This window comes from Symphalangus syndactylus, chromosome 21, assembly GCF_028878055.3.
Source record: "Symphalangus syndactylus isolate Jambi chromosome 21, NHGRI_mSymSyn1-v2.1_pri, whole genome shotgun sequence".
NCBI lineage: Eukaryota > Metazoa > Chordata > Mammalia > Primates > Hylobatidae > Symphalangus > Symphalangus syndactylus.
Genome location: NC_072443.2, coordinates 53,330,373 through 53,348,975, shown reverse-complemented (window position 1 = coordinate 53,348,975; position 18,603 = coordinate 53,330,373). Strand labels below are relative to the sequence as shown.

General features: G+C 39.1%; 1 protein-coding gene across 11 annotated transcripts in view; it reads left to right on the top strand.

Annotated features, from left to right (window-relative positions):
• The window catches only part of TMCC1 (transmembrane and coiled-coil domain family 1), a 239,680-nt gene that overhangs the window by 28,520 nt on the left and 192,557 nt on the right, over positions 1-18,603 (top strand). Inside the window, exon 2 of one of the 11 annotated variants that reach the window (XM_055259139.2) lies at positions 6,564-6,719. The exons of the other annotated variants lie outside the window; for them this stretch is intronic. The gene's annotated coding sequence lies outside the window, so the exon portion shown is untranslated. The remainder of the gene's footprint in view (positions 1-6,563; positions 6,720-18,603) is intronic. 11 annotated transcript variants of the gene reach the window in all.

The window sequence follows — 18,603 nt, the reverse complement described above, 5'->3', positions numbered from 1 at the left end:
GCTTCCACCTCCCGGGTTCAAGCGATTCTCCTGCCTCAGCCTCCTGAGTAGCTGAGATTACAGGCGTGCACCACCACGCCCGGCTAATTTTTGTATTTTTAGTAGAGACAGGGTTTCACCATGTTGGTTAGGCTGGTCTTGAACTCCTGACCTCAGGTGATCCGCCTGCCTCGGCCTCCCAAAGTGCTGGGATTACAGGCGTGAGCCACTGCGCCTGGACTCTCTGGGTGACTTATTGAGTGAGGATTGGTTCTGTTCTTTTTCCCCTTATTCTTTTATTCTGCTCTTTTCCCCTTTTTCTTTTCACCTTCTCAGTAGAATCTCAGGATTCAATCTCTGTGAGGCATGAAGTTTAGATTATAGAACAGAGTTGGGAGACTTGTTTTTCTTTTTGATTTTTGGGGTACCAAAGCAAACTGCTTTACTTCTCCATGCTTGATTCTTTTTATTAAAAGAAAACAAAATCTTGTTCTTACATCACATGCTTTGGGATAATAAGGTAATTTGTTGGAACACTTAAAACCCCGTCTCTACTAAAAAATACAAAAAAATTAGCCTGGCAAGGCGGCGGGCGCCTGTAGCCCCAGCTACGCGGGAGGCTGAGGCAGGAGAATGGCGTGAACCCCGGGGGACGGAGCCTGCAGTGAGCCGAGATCGCGCCACTGCACTCCAGCCTGGGTGAAAGAGCGAGACTCCTTCTCAAAAAAAAAAAAAAAAAGAATTCATTATTTAATATTGAGGTATAATTTCCAGATCTTTTGATCCACAGATCAAAGATGTATATATAGCTTAATGAATTTTTACATATGCATACAACAGTGTATGGGTACAGTATAACCAAGAATAAAGTAAAGATATAGGACATTTTTATCCCCCTAGTAATTCCCTATGTCCCTTTCCAGTCAGTATCTTCTTTTTGAACACTTTGAGTGCTTTATTATTCATATGGAGAAGACAATAAAAACAAATCTTGACATCTTTTAGGTTTCACCCGAATTGAATCTTAAATTCTATGATAATAACGTCTTAGCTATAGAGAATAAGGTCTTTAGACTTTTAGAAATGGATATGGCAAAACTGTGTTAAAATGCTTTCTTAATAAAATCCTAATCCAAGGTGCAGAGGGACTAGATTTACATTGATAAAGTGACACTGTTGTTTACCAGCATGTGTATATTTTTCCACATAGACATTTCTGAAAGTTTTTGGGTTGTGAGAAAATAAATTTATTTGGAAAGTTGTGTGTAAGTAAGAAAATGGAAGTTGTTTGGTCAGGTGAGTGATGAGCTTGTTTCAGGTCTTTGAATTCTATTTTTCCTTCTATCTGTGCTATGCCTGTGGATGAGGCCTAACCTCATTTGTTTCCATCTAATATTTAGTCAGCACTTATTTTAAAACCTGAAACACTGTGGGTGAATCTTTTCAAAGTTCTGTGGTGCTATTTTAGCTCATTCCTTACTTTAGCTATTTATTATGTGTCTTGTTTCCTAATTTGTATATACACCTTTTATTTTAGAAGTTTCAGATTTACAGAAATATTGCAGGTAGTACAGAGTATCTGTATGCCATGCACCCATTTCTCCTATTAACATTTTGCTTTACAGCTTTTTTGAGATATATTTTGTATACCTTAAGCTTCATTTTTCTTAGTGTACATTTCAGTGGTTTTTAGTATATTCACAGAGCGGTACAACCATAACCACAACCTAATTCCAAAACATTTTCATCACCCCCAAAAGAAACCCTGTACCCATTGAGCAGTCATTCCACATTTCCACCCCACCTGCTCTATCCCTGCATAACTTCTAATCTATGTTCTGTTCCTAAGGATTTGCCTATTCTGGATGCTTCATATAAATGGAGTCATACCATATGTGGTCCTTTGTGACTGGCTTCTTTCACTTAGCATAATTTCCAGATTTATCCATTTTGTTGTAGCATGTATCAGTACTTTGTTCTTTTTTATTGCCAAGTAAGATTCCATTGTATGGAGAATATAGCATGTTTTGTTTATCTTTTCATCAGTTGATGAATATTTACATTGATTCCATTTTTTGGCCATTTTGAATAATGCTGTTAGGAACATTTATGTACAAGGTTTTATGTGAACTATACATATATGCCTAGAAATGGAATTGCTAGGAAATATGGTAACTCTTTTATGTTTAACATTTTGAGGAACTGTAAGGCTGTTTTCCAAAAACAAACTGCTTGGGCCATTTTACATTCCCACCAGCAGTGTATGAGGGTTCTAATTTCTACTTCTGTTTAACACTTGTTATACTTTGATTTTAACCATCCTAGTGGGTGTGAAATGGTACCTCATTGTGGTTTTATTTGTATTTCCTTAATGACTAACAAGGTGAGCATCTTTTAATGTGTCTGTTGGCCATTTGGATATTTTCTTTGGAGAAATGTTTATTTGAATTCTTTCCCTGTTTTTTAATAGGGTTATCTTATTTATATTTAAAGTCTTGTTTTAACAATGAGATTATAAATCACTTGAAAGGTTCTTGACATAAGTAATAATTCTTTTTTTTTTGAGATGGAGTCTTGCTCTGTCGGCAGGCTGGAGTGCAGTGGTGCGATCTTGGCTCACTGAAACCTCTGCCTCCTGGGTTCAAGTGATTCTCCTGCCTCAGCCTCCCAAGTAGCTGGGACTACAGGTGCATGCCACCACACCCAGCTAATTTTTGTATTTTTAGTAGAGATGAGGTTCCACCATGTTGGCCAGGATGGTCTTGATCTCCTGACCTCATGATCTGCCCGCCTCGGCCTCCCAAAGTGCTGGAATTACAGGCGTGAGCAACTGTGCCCAGCCACCGTACGTAATAATTCTTTAATACTTATTTTGTGTTTCTGCATACCTTCACTCCGCTTCCAACTTCTCAGAGCACCAAAGGAATATCATGCAGGTCTTAGTCCCATAGTAACCACATTTGGTTTATTTTTTCCCCCTTATGTTACTTCATGTGAAAACAAAGATGGTTGGAAAAGCATGCTTGTTCAAATCCTGAATAGTCCACACATTCCTAGGTTAGTGGAGTAAATGCTTTACTGTCTTTGGATTGTAAAAGTGGCTGGGCGTGATGGCTCATGCCTGTAATCCCAGCACTTTGGAAGGTCAAGGTGGGCAGATCACAAAGTCAGAAATTCGAGACCAGCCTGGCCAACGTGGTGAAACCCTGTCTCTACTAAAAATACAAAAATTAGCTGGGTGTGGTGGCAGGCGCCTGTAATTCCAGCTACTCTGGAGGCTGAGGCAGGAGAATCCTTTGAACCGGGGAGGCAGAGGTTGCAGTGAGCTGAGATCGCACCATTGCACTCCAGCCTGGGTGACAGGGTGAGACTCCGTTTCAAAAAAAAAAAAATAATAATGTGTTTGTTTTATAGAAAATGCTTAGATAATTCAGAAAGTTATAATTTCTCTGATAATTTTCAGTGATAATCAATGTTAACATTTTGATGTACACTGTAGACTCAGGTGCAAACATACTTATATACACATATTTGTATCTTGATAGTAATGTATGTACTATTACCCGTTTCCTCCCACCCCATCTCCCCCATACACGTCATAATATACTGTAGACAAATTTCCACTCACGGGCTGGGCGCAGTGGCTCATGCCTGTAATCCCAGCACTTTGGGAGGCTGAGGTGGGAGGATTGCTTGAGCTCAGGAGTTTGAGACCAGCCTGGGCAATAGAGACCTCATCTCTATTAAAAAAAAAAAAAAATTCCATTCACTTAATATTTTGAGTTCAATTTTGACACTGAGGTATGAAACATCTATTTTTATATGTAGGTGGTTCTTAGTAAGGAGTAGTTGATTCCTGAGGGTAGAGGGTGGAAAATATTGAACTCTTTAACATATGTATTTTTAAAATTTTTGAATATTTGTGTTAGATTAAATAAGCTATCAGTAATTAATTTCTTCTTTGCTTTATGTCATGAAACCCTTGCTTTGGTGCCCAAAACAGGTTTTTTCAGTTATCATTGGCAATTGATAGATCAAAAATTCTACAATTACACTGATGTAGTGAGATAAGTTGCCATGTAGCTTCCCAGTCATGGAGGCTGGATTATGGTATGCTAGTGATTAGTGGGAAATTTTTAAGTTTAAACATTTATTTATTGAGCACCATATCAGGCACTATGAAGAGGGAAAAATTAATTGAGCAGAGTCCTAGATATGTTTATTTTTTAGGCAGAGAACAGAAGGGAGGCAGTATCAAATTAGAACAAAAAAGTCAAAAGGTGAATTTCCTAGACCATGAATTCATGTATATACGCATGTGTGTGTGTGTGTGTGTGTGTTTTGAGACAGGGTTTCTCTCTGTTGCCAAGGCTGGAGTGCAGTGGTGAGATCATGGCTCACTGCAGCCTCGGCTTGCCAGGCTCAAGCAATCCTCCCACCTCAGCCTCCCAAGTACCTGGGACTATAGGGTCATGCCACCATGCCCACCTAATTGTTGTATTTTTCATAGAGATGGGGTCTTGCTATGTTGCCCAGGCTGTTCTCAAACTCCTGGCCTCAAGTGATCCTCCTGCCTCAGCCTCCCAAAACAAAGTGCTGGGATAACAGGCGTGAGCTATCACACACAGCCTGAATTCATTTTTTATAGTTTATCTCATACTTACATCATTTGTGTTTCTATATTTGCTTCATAGTGACTTACGTGCTTAAATAAGTTTAAGCAATAAAAACCTCTACATATTTAAAAAATGTTTCTGTAATGAAAAGGAATGTGACTTTGAGATACCACCTTTTTCTCCTTGAGTAAGATTTACATGTGGTTATTGGAGTAGATTGAGAATTTTGTAATGTTTTTGTCAAAATGAAGGAAATTATACTATGAGCAAGTCAAAATCTTGAAAATTTTTAGCTATGGCCTACAAGATTCTTTTTGTTCCTTCATATTATTTTTCTATTAGTTTACCATGTACTATGTTTATATTAATTGCTTCAACAGTTTGAGAAGCAATAATAAAAAACACGTTTTGTAGATAATCTAAGGTAATCACTTATTTAAAATGAAAAGTTATTAAAACTATCAGAAGAAATCTTAAATTTGACCTATGCCTATGAATAAGAAAGTGTTTTTTCCAACAAATATTTTGAGGACCAAGGGGAAGTCAGGCAAAACATATTCAGGGTTTGTATGTTTTCATCCTTTTATTTTCTCAGCTTCTTGATCTTCTTTCATGCTTGCAGATGTTAAAATGTGAGGACCCTGAAAAAAATTTTTTTTGATCCTAAGTACAGAAAACATTTTATAAGAAAAAATAACGGCCATGTATGGTGGCTCATACCTGTAATTCCAGCACTTTGGGAGGCTGAGGTGGGTGGATTGCTTGAGCTCACGAGCTTGAGACCAGCCTGGGCAACCTGACAAAACCCTGTCTCTACCAAAAATACAAAAAATTAGCTGGACGTGGTGGCATGCACCTGTGGTTCTAGCTACTCAGGAGGCTGAGGTGGGAGGATCACTAGAGTCCAGGAGGCAGAGGTTGCAGTGAGCTGAGATTCTGCCACTGCACTCCAGCCTGAGTGACAGAGTGACACTGTCTCAAAAAAACCAAAAATGTAAAATGGGAAATTATACTAGAAATGATCCTTAAGGTTCCTGTAATTCTGTGACTGATTCTAATTTTTCAGTATGTCTTGAAGCTGTTTAATAGTTTGCTGCGATATGGAGGATGGTGTTCAGAAAGTTGTGTTAGCACTGTAAAACTTCCCTTCATTTAGAGGGACACCTGTGGTAGAGTAGTCAAGAGTGTAAGTTCCAGCTTTTCTGCCTGCTGGCTGTGTGACCTTGAGCATGCCATTTAGGCTCATTTTTCTCATCTGTAAAATGTGAAAAGGATGGTATTCAGAAAGTTGTGTTAGCATTGTAAAACTTCCCTTCATTTAGAGGGACACCTGTGGTAGAATAGTCAAGAGTGTAAGTTCCCGCCTTTCTGCCTGCTGGCTGTGTGACCTTCAGCATGCCATTTAGGCTCATTTTTCTCATCTGTAAAATGTGAAATAACATCAAGTACCTCACAGTATTATTGTGAGGATCAATTGAGATAATGTGTTAAGAGTTCCTTGGACATGGCTGGGCACAGTGGCTCATGCCTGTAATCCCAGCACTTTGGGAGGCTGAGGCAGGCAGCTCATGAGGTCAGGAGATCGAGACTATCCTGGCTAACAAGGTGAAACCCTGTCTCTACTAAAAAAATACAAAAAATTAGCCAGGCGTAGTGGCAGGTGCCTGTAGTCCCAGCTACTCAGGAGGCTGAGGCAGGAGAATAGTGTGAACCTGGGAGGCAGAGCTTGCAGTGAGCTGAGATCGCACCACTGCACTCCAGCCTGTGTGACAGAGCGAGACTTCGTCTCAAAAACAAAAACAAAAAAATTAAAAAAAAAAAAGTTACTTGGACATTACAAAGTACTATACAAATACAAGGTGGTATATAAAAAGAGGTATCTAAATCAATGAGAATAGTAGTTTCATAGTAGCTTTTCTCTTTAATTATTGATTCTTTCTGCTTCCTGTATGTTTTGTTTATAATTAGGCAGTCCGTTGCCACTGGGCAGTATAGATATGTTGTTCAGCCTGCCATCACTGGACTGTAGTTAAGGTGGATGTCTTGTCCAGCCCACTGCCACTGGGCTGTATGTAAGGAAGTTCTTCTGTCCACCCCACCGCTACTGGACTGTCTCCCCTGTAGGTAAGCCCCTAATAAAATCCCATGTTTGGTCTGGGCGTGGTGGCTCATGCCTGTAATCCCAGCACTTTGGGAGGCTGAGGCGGGTGGATCACTTGAGGTCAGGAGTTCGAGACCAGCCCGACCAACATAGTGAAACCCCCCTCTACTAAAAATACAAAAAAAATTAACCGGGTTTGGTGGTGTATGCCTGTAGTCCCAGCTACTTGGGAGGCTGAGGCAGGGGGATTGCCTGAACCTGGGAGGCAGAGGTTGCAGCGAGCTGAGATCATGCCATTACACCTCAGCGTGGGTGAGGGAGCAGGATTACGTCTCAAAAAAAAAAATCCCATGTCTCGTTTGCTGGTTCTGGGTCTCTTCTTTGGCCTCTTGAACCTGGTGCCATCCCTATTGAGGTTAATAGGGGTTAGGCACAACAGATTCACTCTTCTTTTTAGACTCCCTAAAAGAATTTCTTGACTCAGAGACAGAAGTACCTCATCTACATGTTTTGCTAATTTAGTGAATCAGCTAGTTGAGGAGGAAAGTTAGATAATTTCATTGGCGATTGGACCAGAGTTAAAACTTGAAAGCCCAAGGCCACTTAATCTTTATTGGAGAAATTCATGATGTTGTATAACATTGCTTTATTTTGAGAACCAATTCTTAACTTTCTTAACTGTTGTTTTTCATTGCTCATACATGTTTGAAATCCTGTTTGACATTTAATGCATTATTCGTTGATTCATAGTTTTGAAATTGGGACTTAGAAAACCTGAATTGTAGGTCCTAGAGCAGTGTTTTTGAAAAAAGAAATACTGTTAGTAGATTACCTAGAAGTTGTTGCAATGGAATTTGACACTACTGGGAGTTAACATAGACTTTATAGGTTAATGTCATGGTCCCCCACAAGACTATCCTCACTTAAAGACACCAGCCACAAATTTGGAGGTCCCTTCGCTACCTGTGCTCCTGACCACTGGCTACCTATCCAAGAGTTCCCACGATCCATTCAGGTTCAGAAATTCACTAGAATGACTCACAGTGCTTGGGAAAGTGCTACACACTACTTAAAATTACAGTTGTATTATCCTGAATATTCCCCACTAATATTTTTTTAAAACTTTATTTTGAAATGATTGTAGATTCACGGAAAGTTGCAAAAATAGCAGAGTCCCTTGAATCCTTCCCCTAGCTTCCCCCAGTGGTGGCATCTTATGTAACTGTAGTATAATATCGAAACCAGGAAATTGACATTGGTATAGTATTACTAAACTTTCTTGCTAAGTCATTTGGCCATTTTGGAATCTGAAGAACCAGTGTTTTCTTTAACTCTCATTACTTCTCTAGAAATGTTTATCTTTTCCTAAATCTCTAATTTCTGATACTGCAGCTTCTGTTTAAAACAGGATCTTATATTTTCCATTCATTTACCTTTTTAAAAATGAATTATTATATCTACTATTTTTATGACTTAAGAAAAATTATTGAAACATCACTGAGAACTGTTTGCTTATCATCGAAATGGGCAATTTTCCTAGGCAACCATATCCATACTCAGGCTTTAGAATAGTCACTGTGAAATCATGTGGGGTTTTTTTTGTTGTTGTTGTTTTTAGGCCAAGGAAGCTATCCAAGAATTTTGTGAATGAGGCTGAGAATTGACCTTGCCAGAATTCATGGGGAAGATGTGTTTCTTGTTTTGTGTGGTCAAAGAGGGTTTTTCATCCAAACATTGCCCTCATTTCTTCTCCTTTTTCTGCTGAGTTTTTTTTCTTTTGATTTTTTAAGTGTCTAGAGACTTTAACTTCTTTAAATGTTATTTTTTAGTAGGGTTTTATTTTCAGTGATTTATCTTGGGATAAGTTGAGTAAGAGGTTCAGATTTCAAGACAAACGAGGAATGATTTGTCTTTGCTTTGGGACTTGACATGAAGTATTAAGAAAATGAGATATTAAGAAAAACTCAGTGAGGTGTTAAGAAAAACTCAAAAAACTAATTTATAGTTTTGTTATGAAAGCTACAATCAGACATTCTTAGATTGCTTTATTTTATTCGATGGAGTTTGAGTTTTTGATGGTTTCTTCATGTAAATAGGAAGCCACCAGAAGAAGGCCTGTCATAAGTAAACATCATTATCTTAGCTAAAGGGACCTTGCCAAAGAAAATTTAGTATAGTGAAGATCATGGTGATAGGAGTTTGACCTAGTGATTGCTGGCAACTGAACTTTGACTTAGGCAGTCTGGAACATATCTGATGATTCTTGAGCGTGGTTCATGCATTTATTCATTCATGCAACACATTTTTATTGGGCCACCTAGGCAACAGGATATTATGTGGGGCAAAAACTGATGTGATACCCTTCCCCTATGGAACTTAGGGTCTGGTGGAGAAGACAGAAATGTCAAATTAAGTGTTTAAATTGCACCTGTGACAGTGGCATAAGAGTAGGTATTGGGTAACACTTATATTAGTGAGATTTGACTAGATTAGAGAAGGCATCCTCAAGAAATGATACTTGTGCTATGATCTGAAGGAGGAGTAGATGTTAACTTGGCAAAGAAAGGAGAGATGGGAGATGGTTGTTCAGACAGAAGAAACAGCAAGTGCAGAGGCCTTGTGGTAGAAGGGAGAATGGTGAAATGAAGGACCTAATTAAGGCTAGCATGGCTTGAGCAGTGAGAGAGAGAAAAAGATCATGGTTTGAGGTGAAGAGAGAGGCCTGTCCTTGTTAGGTTTTTATAGGTCGTGTTAAGAAGTTTTTGCCGTTATTCTAAGTATCCTAAGAGGAGTAAGTAGCCATTAAAGGGTTTTTAAGCAAGAAAGGACATAGTCAGATTTTCTTTTTCTTTTTTCCTTTTGTTTTTTTGGCAGAGTCTCACTCTGTTGCCCAGGCTGGAGTGTGGTGGCGTGATCTTGCCTCACTGCAACTTCCGCCTCCCAGGTTTGAGCGATTCTGCTGTCTCAGCCTCCTAAATAGCTCGGATTACAGTTGTGTGCCACGATGCCCGGCTAATTTTTGTATTTTGGGTAGAGACAGGGTTTCACCATGTTGGCCAGGCTGGTCTCGAATTCATGACCTCAAGTGATCCACCCACCTCAGCCTCCGAAAGTGCTGGGATGTGAGCCACCACACCCAGCAGATTTGCTTTTTTGATAAGAACACTTGACTGAAATGCAAAGAATGGCTCGAAGGGGTACCAGAGTGGATGTAGGGGTATTGGTTAGGAATTTGGTTGTCCATGTGATAGGTAATGGTGTCTCTTTTAGACAGAGTTGTGTTGGTAAAGAGGATAGAACGGCGTTCATTTAAGAATATTTAGGAGATATAGTCAGCAGAACTTGATGATGGGTAGAATATGAAGTGGAGAAGAGAGGAGTCCTACATTTCTGATTTAACTTAGTGCTCTTTACTGACAAAAGGAATACTGAAGGAAGACAGGTTTTTTTGTTTTTTTCTTTTTAGGGGAAGATCGTGATTTAGGTTTTAGATGTATCAATCTTCAGGTATGTTTTGATGACAACCAAAAGGAGGAGATAATGGATTGCTTAGATTTAGATATATCCTCTTATTTTGTTTAGTTTGATATTATTTTATTGATTTTTTTTTTGAGGTGGGGTGTGCATATTCACTCTGTTGCCCAGGCTGGAATGCAGTGGCTCAGTCATAGCTCACTACAGCCTAGACCTCCTGGGCTCAAGCAATCCTCCTGCCTTAGCCTCCTCAGTAGCTAGGACTACAGGTGTGTGCCACCATGGCTGGCTAATTTTTTAAGTTTATTTTTTTGTGGAGGCAGGGCCTCACTGTTCTCTAGGCTGGTCTTGAACTCCTGGGCTCGAGCAATCCTCTTGCCTTGGCCTTCTAAAGGGCTGGAATTACAGGTGTGAGCCATCATGCCCGGCCATTTTATTCTTAAGATACAAGTAAATACATAAGTAGGTACTGATTTCTCATAGGGGTATGCTTCCAGGTACTATCCCTATCCTTTAGATTTTTGTATTTGTTTATATACTGCAGTGTATACTACATTTTTTTGGTGTTTCTTTTTTTTTCTTTTCTTTTTTGAGCAACAGGGTCTTGCTCTGTTGCCCAGGCTAGAATGCAGTGGCACAGTCATAGCTCACTATACCCCGGTTTTAACCAAAGAATAGGTACTGAAAAATACTTTATGAATGATTGAATCAGTAATTGTAGTGCTTCCCAGAAATGCTGTTTCCTTGCCCATGTTTCTTGTGTGTTGGCAAATAATTAAGGATGCATTATTAATTGACACTTGGAGTGGTTAATAATATACTCCTCCTACCCAACAATCTCCTCTCTTCCCATAAGCCTTCTATTTTTATTCTAGAATTTTATAAAATGTTAAGACCAAAATGACCTCACTACTCAGAAATACGTCATTTAATAGAGTCAACATCGACAGAAAGTTAAAAATTAAAAACAAAATAGGCATTGTTTGGCCTTGAGCTATATTGTTCTTTATGCTAGCTGGTTTATGATTTTTTAAAAAACTCTTTTCTTCAGTTTTTAAGATTGTGGTAACACATAACATAAAATTTACCATCTCAACCATTTTTAAGGGTATGGTTGAATGGTATTAAATACATTCATAATGTGTAACCATCAGGACCAGCCATCTCTATAGCTCTTTTTGTCTTGTAAAACCAAAACTATTTATCTCTTTGTGATTGGCTTATTTTATTAGCATAATGTCTGCCCTCAAGATTCATCTAAAGGTTCATCTACGTTGTTGTATACTGCAGAATTTTCTTCCTTTTTTTTTTTGTTTGAGACGGAGTCTCACTCTGTCACCCAGGCTGGAGTGCAGTGGCGTGATCTTGGCTCACTGCAACCTTTGCCTCCCGGGTTCAAGCAATTCTCCTAACTTGGACTCCTGAGTAGCTGGGATTACAGGCACATGCCACCACATCCAACTAATTTTTGTATTTTGAGTAGAGACAGTGTCTCACCATTTTGGCCAGGCTGGTCTCAAATTCCTGACCTGAAATGATCCACCTACCTCAGCCTCCCAAAGTGTTGAGATTACAGGCATGAGCCACTGCACCTGGTCACCACTTTGTTTTTCCTTTTTTCAGACGGGGTCTCACGCTGTTGCCCAGGTTGGAGTACAGTGGCACAATCAGGGCTCACTGCAGCCTTGACTTTCCAGGTTCAAACAATCCTCCTGCCTCAGCCTCCCAAGTAGCTGGGACTACAGGCATGTGCAACCACACCCGGCTAATTTTTTTTGAATTTTTAGTGGAGACAAGGTCTCATTATGTTGCCTAGGCTGGTCTTGAACTCCTTAGCTTAAGCAATCCTCCTGCCTCAGCCTCCCAAAGTGCTGGGATTATGGGCGTGAGCCACCGCACCCGGCAATTTTTTTCCTTTTTAAGGCTGAATAACATTCCATGGTATGTATATGCTGCATTTTGCCTATTCATCTATACTGCTGTGAGGGTGTATAGGTATCTCTTTGAGGCCTTGCTTTGAATTCTTTTGTATATGTACCCAGAAGTAGAATTGCTAGATTAGGTGATAATTCTAATTTTGATTTTCTGGGAACCACCATACTGTTTTCCACAGTGGCTGTACCATTTTACATTCCCATCAACAGTGCACAAAGATTCCAATTTCTGCATATCATTACCAACACTAAACTTTCTGTTTTCCTGATAGTAGCCATCCTAATGTTTGTGGTTTATAATTTGATTAAGATAGCATATCTGAATATTTTCTTATTCTTTCAATCTTTGAAAATTAAAATAGACTGAATTTTTGTTACGTTGCCTTTAATAACTAAGTTGCTTGCCTTTTTACTAAGCAGATGTTTTTTTGAAGGGATTTATGTGATAGTCTTTGTCTTTTTGCCCTGCTGGAAGTTTGATCCACTCAACTGATGGCTTTATTTTTCTTTCCTCAAAAGCTAGAACTAAGCCTACAGGAAGGAAAGGAGTATACACTGGAGCCAAAGGCTAGTGGTACGTAGGCCTGTAGGGTGTGCGTATTCAGAAGCTTTGCAATTGGTTGGCCTGGATCTGTCAAAACATGTTTGGATGGCTTTGGCTGTGTACTGATTTATTTATGTGCTTAGTAGTGATCCTGGGAATGAATACATTATGACTGTTTGTTGGGAATAGGCCACCCAAAATCTGGCCATAAACTGGCCCCAAAACTGGCCATAAACAAAATCTCTGCAGCACTGTGACATGTTCATGATGGCCATAACGCCCCTGCTGGAAGGTTGTGGGTTTACCGGAATGAGGGCAAGGAACACCTGGCCCACCCAAGGCAGAAAACCGCTTAAAGGCATTCTTTAACCACAAACAATAGCATGAGCGATCTGTGCCTTAAGGACGTGCTCCTGCTGCAGATAACTAGCCCAACCCATCCCTTTATTTTGGCCCATCTCTTCGTTTCCCGTAAGGGATACTTTTAGTTAGTCTAATATCTATAGAAACAATGCTAATGACTGGCTTGCTGTTAATAAATACATGGGTAAATCTCTGTTCGGGGCTCTCAGCTCTGAAGGCTGTGAGACCCCTGATTTCCCGCTTCACACCTCTATATTTCTGTGTGTGTGTCTTTAATTCCTCTAGCTCCCCTGGGTTAGGGTCTCCCCCACTGAGCTGGTCTCGGCAACTATTGTTTGGAAAACTGTTGTATAGATTGCTCGGGGAGAAAAACTCAGAGAAGCCCCACTGTTGAACAGGTTGTAAATTCACTGGTTTAATCTTCTATGAATGCTTTTCAGAGATTAAGCCTTTGCCTGATCTCAGCAGCAAATTCTAATATTTTGGATGCAAGTTATTTCACAGAAGGGACTCTGGTAGGAAGACAATGTGAAATTAAACATCTATGTCTTAGGTCTGGCGTAAACAGATACTGTTAACATCAGTGTGTTGGTTATAAAATAATCTCTCTTCTGGTTTCAGGAAAGCATAGAGAAAAAAACTAAGATTCTTTTCTAATTTTTATTGACCCAGCTGAAATAGTATAATGTCTTGCATTTTTAAGGCACTTAAACATTTGTTTAGTTGAATTGTTTGAAAGGACAGAGGAGAATAGGACATTCCATATTTGAACAGTATAAGTAGAAGAACATGAATTGATGGGGGTGGTAGTATCCTTCCACATTTTTTTTCTATCAGGAATTAGACTCCTACAGATTTTGTATCTTAAGAAAGAAATGCAGACATGTTAGTAAAATACTAAGAGTTTTCAAATGATACCTAATCTAAATGTTAATTGAAATAGAATTCACAACAAACCTGCTAATGTAATCCTGAATCTAAAATAAAAGTTTTAAAAAATTTATGCACAAAAAGTAAAAAAAAAGAAATATAATTTATAATCTTGAATTAAATGTAATCCCCTTCAGTGGATGCACACACATACGTATATATACATGGGTATATATACGTATGTGTGTGTGTATGTAGAGATACTTTTTTTTTTTTTTTTTGAGAGGGAGTCTCACTCTTGCCCAAGCTGGAGTGCAGTGGCGTGATCTTGGCTCACTGCAAGCTCTGCCTCCCAGGTTCATGCCATTCTCCTGCCTCAGCCTCCTGAGTAGCTGGGACTACAGGCACCCACTGTCACCCCCGGCTAAATTTTTTTTATTTTTTTAGTTGAGACGGGGTTTCACTGTGTTAGCCAGGATGGTCTCGATCTCCTGACCTCATGATCTGCCCTCCTCGGCCTCCCAAAGTGCTGGGGTTACAGATGTGAGCCACCGCGCCTGGCTGAGATACTTTTTTTTTTTTTTTCAGATGGAGTCTCACTCCGTTGCCCAGGTTGGAGTGCAGTGGCGCACGATATCAGCTCACTGCAACATCTGCCTCCTGGGTTCAAGCGATTCTCATGCCTCAGCCTCCCAAGTAGCTGGGATTACAGGCATGAGTCACCACGCCCAGCTTTTTGTATTTTTAGTAGAGGTGGAGTTTCACCATGTTGGCCAGGCTCATCTCGAACTCCTGACCTCAGGTGATCTGCCCACCTTGGCCTCCCAAAGTGTTGGGATTACAGGTGTGAGCCTCTGCACCCAGCCGATATGGAGATACTTACAAATAAATGCACTAGTCTAATCCTTAATCTTGCTCTGTTAAATTTATGATCATGATGTGGTACATGTTTAATGGTAGTAGCAGCAGTAAGAAAAAGTTATAGTAGCTCTTAGTATTCTTTTGTGCCAGCCTGTATATTAAGTGCTTTCCATGTATATATTGTGTCATTTATTCTTTACAATAAGACCATAGAATGGGCAATATTTTTATCTCCATTTTGGAAATCAAGTAATTTGCTCAAGGACCAACAATTAGTAGAGGAGTGAGCCATATTAGCCGAATGTTTCAATGATGTAGGAAGTCAGGTCATAAGAGGAATGAAGGTAGGGGAGGGAGTATTAGATTTGAAGAGAGTTAAGTGTGAAATAGTCCATGAGAATATGGGAGTGAATAGACTAGAGAAACAGTCAGATTACAGAGTAGAATCAAATGCTCATTTGAGGTTAGTGGACATGAATTTAAAGTTTCATTGGTTGGCACAGATTTGTGTATTTCCTTGTACTTTCAACTGTACAGTGTACTTTCACCTGTAAGGGTTCAGGTATGGAATCAGAGTTAGATTGGCAGGGAATGTTTATAATGATGGCTCATATAATCTAAGCTAGGGGACTTATTATAGGAGAAGGGGTTAAATAGAATGGAAGTGGAGTTATTTTTATCCTGTGTATATTCACTCTTTTCAACAGATGGTCCTAAAACAATTGGAGATTCATACGCACACAAAGAACCTCAACCCTTACCTCACACCAGACACAAAAGTTAACTTCAAATAAATCATAGGCCTAACTTGAAGAGCTAAAACCATACAACTCCAGAAAGTTTTTGTCAGAAAGAAAATACAGGAGAAAATCTTAGTGACCTTGGGGTAGGCAAAGATTTCTTAAGACACAAAAAGCATGAAGTATAAAGGGGAAAAAATCACTAAATTGGATTTCATCAAAATTAAAAACTTTTAATCTTTGAAAGATACCTTTAAGAAAATGAAAAAGTAGGCCTTGGGCTGGGAGAAAATATTTGCAGAACATATATCTGACAGAGGATGTGTATCTAGAAGATATAAAGAATTGTAACTCAAGAATTAAAAGATAACCCCATAAGAAAAGGGGGAAACAATTTGAATGAAGTTCATCAAAGAATATAAATGGCAAATAAGTACATGAAAAGATGCTCAAAGTCGTAAGTCATTAGGGAAATATAAATTTAAACCATAATGAGATACACTGCAAATTCCCTAGAATGGCTGTAATGAATAGGATTAGTCACATGGTGACAAGAATGGAGGATCATTTGGAACTCTCATACACTGACGATAGGAATGTGAAATGGATCAACTACTTTGGAAGACAATTGGGCAGTTTCTTTCAAAGTACATGTGAAGGTGCCATACGATTCATCCATTCCATTTCTAATTATTCAAGAGAAATGAAACTGTATATCCACAAAAAAGACTTGTACACAAACATTCACAGCAGCTTTATTGGTAATAGCTAAAAACTGTAAACAGCTCACATATCCATCAAGTGTATGGATAAACAAATTTGGTGTATTTATATGATGGAATACTACTCGGCAATAAAAAGAACAGTTGATACTCTCAATAACCTAGATGGACCTCAGAATAATTCGGTTTAATGAATGAAGCCAAACGTAAGAAGAGTACATTATATGTACTTGGAGAACTAATTTCTTGCAATAGATTTTTAAGCACTATTAGGAGCATATGACTTAAACAGTTTTTAAGTCAGGGAGTAAGTATGCTTAAATAAAATACAATCTGTGAAACAAATCTCTGAATTATTATCACTTCGCTGGACACTCTAACTTGACCATATTTCTGACTTTAATGTAACTCACTCTTATTCCGTAGTCACATGTTTACTTGCTCATTGGTTCACATAACATTTATTCAGCATCTGTTTGAGCCAAGGCACTGTAACTACATGTTTTTTTTAGTTACCTACTTTTGTAAGGTCCTTTTTCTTTGGCTGCATCTGATTACAGTAAACATAGGAAGTTTAATAAAACAATTTTCATGACTGAGGAGACAGCATTCTTTTTTCAAAATTATGTATGTATATATGTATGTATGAATGAATGAACGACAGGATCTTGCTCTGTTACCCAGGATGAGGTACAGTGGTGTGATCATAGCTCACTGCAGGCCAGAACTCCTGGGCTCAAGCGATCCTCCTGTCTTTTTGTTTTGTTTTGTTTTGTTTTAGTGGAGATTGAGGTCTTGCTATGTTGCACAGGCTGGTCTTGAACTCCTGGGCTCAGGTGATCCTCCTGCGCTCAAATGATCCTCCTGCTTCAGCATCCTAAAGTGCTGGGATTATAGGCATGAGCCACTATGCCTGGCCAGCATTCTTCAAAGTCATAAATGTCTACTGAACTTGATCATATCTTTCTTATTTTTGTTTTAACTCTTGGGTTTCCTATTACTGGGTTAGTAATGTGTTATAAAACAGGGAGGTCAAGAGAAAGATTTGTTTTGAGTGTGAATGACTGGTTGGTAAAAGATGTTGCTAAATCACAAATTCCCTTAGTAGGTGGTTGGAAAAATGTTGCTCCTTATAAAATAGAAGCACGAGAAAGAAATAACTTTAAGAATAGAACTGTTGAATAAATTTTCAGTGTAGCAAAGCGTAAAGTATGTGTTACCTTCGAAACCATTTCAAATGACCTATGGTGAAGGAGAAAGCATAAATTGGAGATGTTTTTAAGATCTGAAAAACATGGCTAAGGTTTCACTTCTATAAGTAGTGTGATCATAGCTCCCTGCAGCCTCTATCTCTTGGGTTCAATGGATCCTCCCACCTCAGCCTCCTGAGAAGCTGGGACTACAGGCACGTGCCACTATGCCCAGCTAAAGTGATCCGCCTGCCTTGGCCTCCCAAAGTGTTGGGATTACAGTAGTGAGTCACCATGCCCAGCCCAAAAGAGAATTTTTCCCCCAACCCCTTTTGACTGCCAAATACTAAAGTATTTGTGAGACACTGACCTTTTTTTTTCCCCACATATGTCACATGATGTTTGATGTTTTTCTTTTTTTTTTTCTTTTTATTTTTTTGAGACAGAGTCTCACTCTGTTGCCCAGGTTGAAGTACAGTGATGTGAACACGGCTCACTGCAGCCTGTATGTCTCCAACTCAAACAATCCTCGCACCTCAGCCTCTTGAGCAGCTGGGACCACAGGTGCGTGCCACCACACCTGGCCACTTAAAAATTTTCTTTTGTAGAGACAGGGTCTCCCTATGTTGCCCAGACTTGTCTCGACATGATATTTTTCTATTGGAGGTGAGATTAGGCTGAATTTCAGGGTATTTTACCTGATATTTCATGACTCTTGCCATCATAGACACTTAGGCTCTCCGGGGACATTCTATTATCAACCCCTGAAGTTGTCACAACCCTTGTCTGAGGTACTTCTACATCAGTGAGGGTTAACTGAATTGTCTAATGCAGTGTGTTTCAGTTTCATGCTGCTTCTTTCCTTCTCTCCATTGGTTATTAACTATTTGTTTTGATAGTATATATCTGATTTATATACTTCAATGATAGTATTTATTTATGTATCTTTATTTCAAAAAGCATTTGAAAATTACAGACTTCTGAGGAAAGCTAGATGCCTTTCCTCACCTTCATTTTGAGATAAGTATACTCATGGGAGTAAAAAAGTAATATTTAGGGTAGTTGGGAATGTCTATAGACATAGAGATATTTATAGATTATTTGTACTTTTCCCTCAGAATATCTCACACCTTTCCTCCTTTTTTTCTTCTGTTGATTGCTCAAGTGGCTTGCTTATTGATTCATATTTAAAATCCTCATCTATATCAA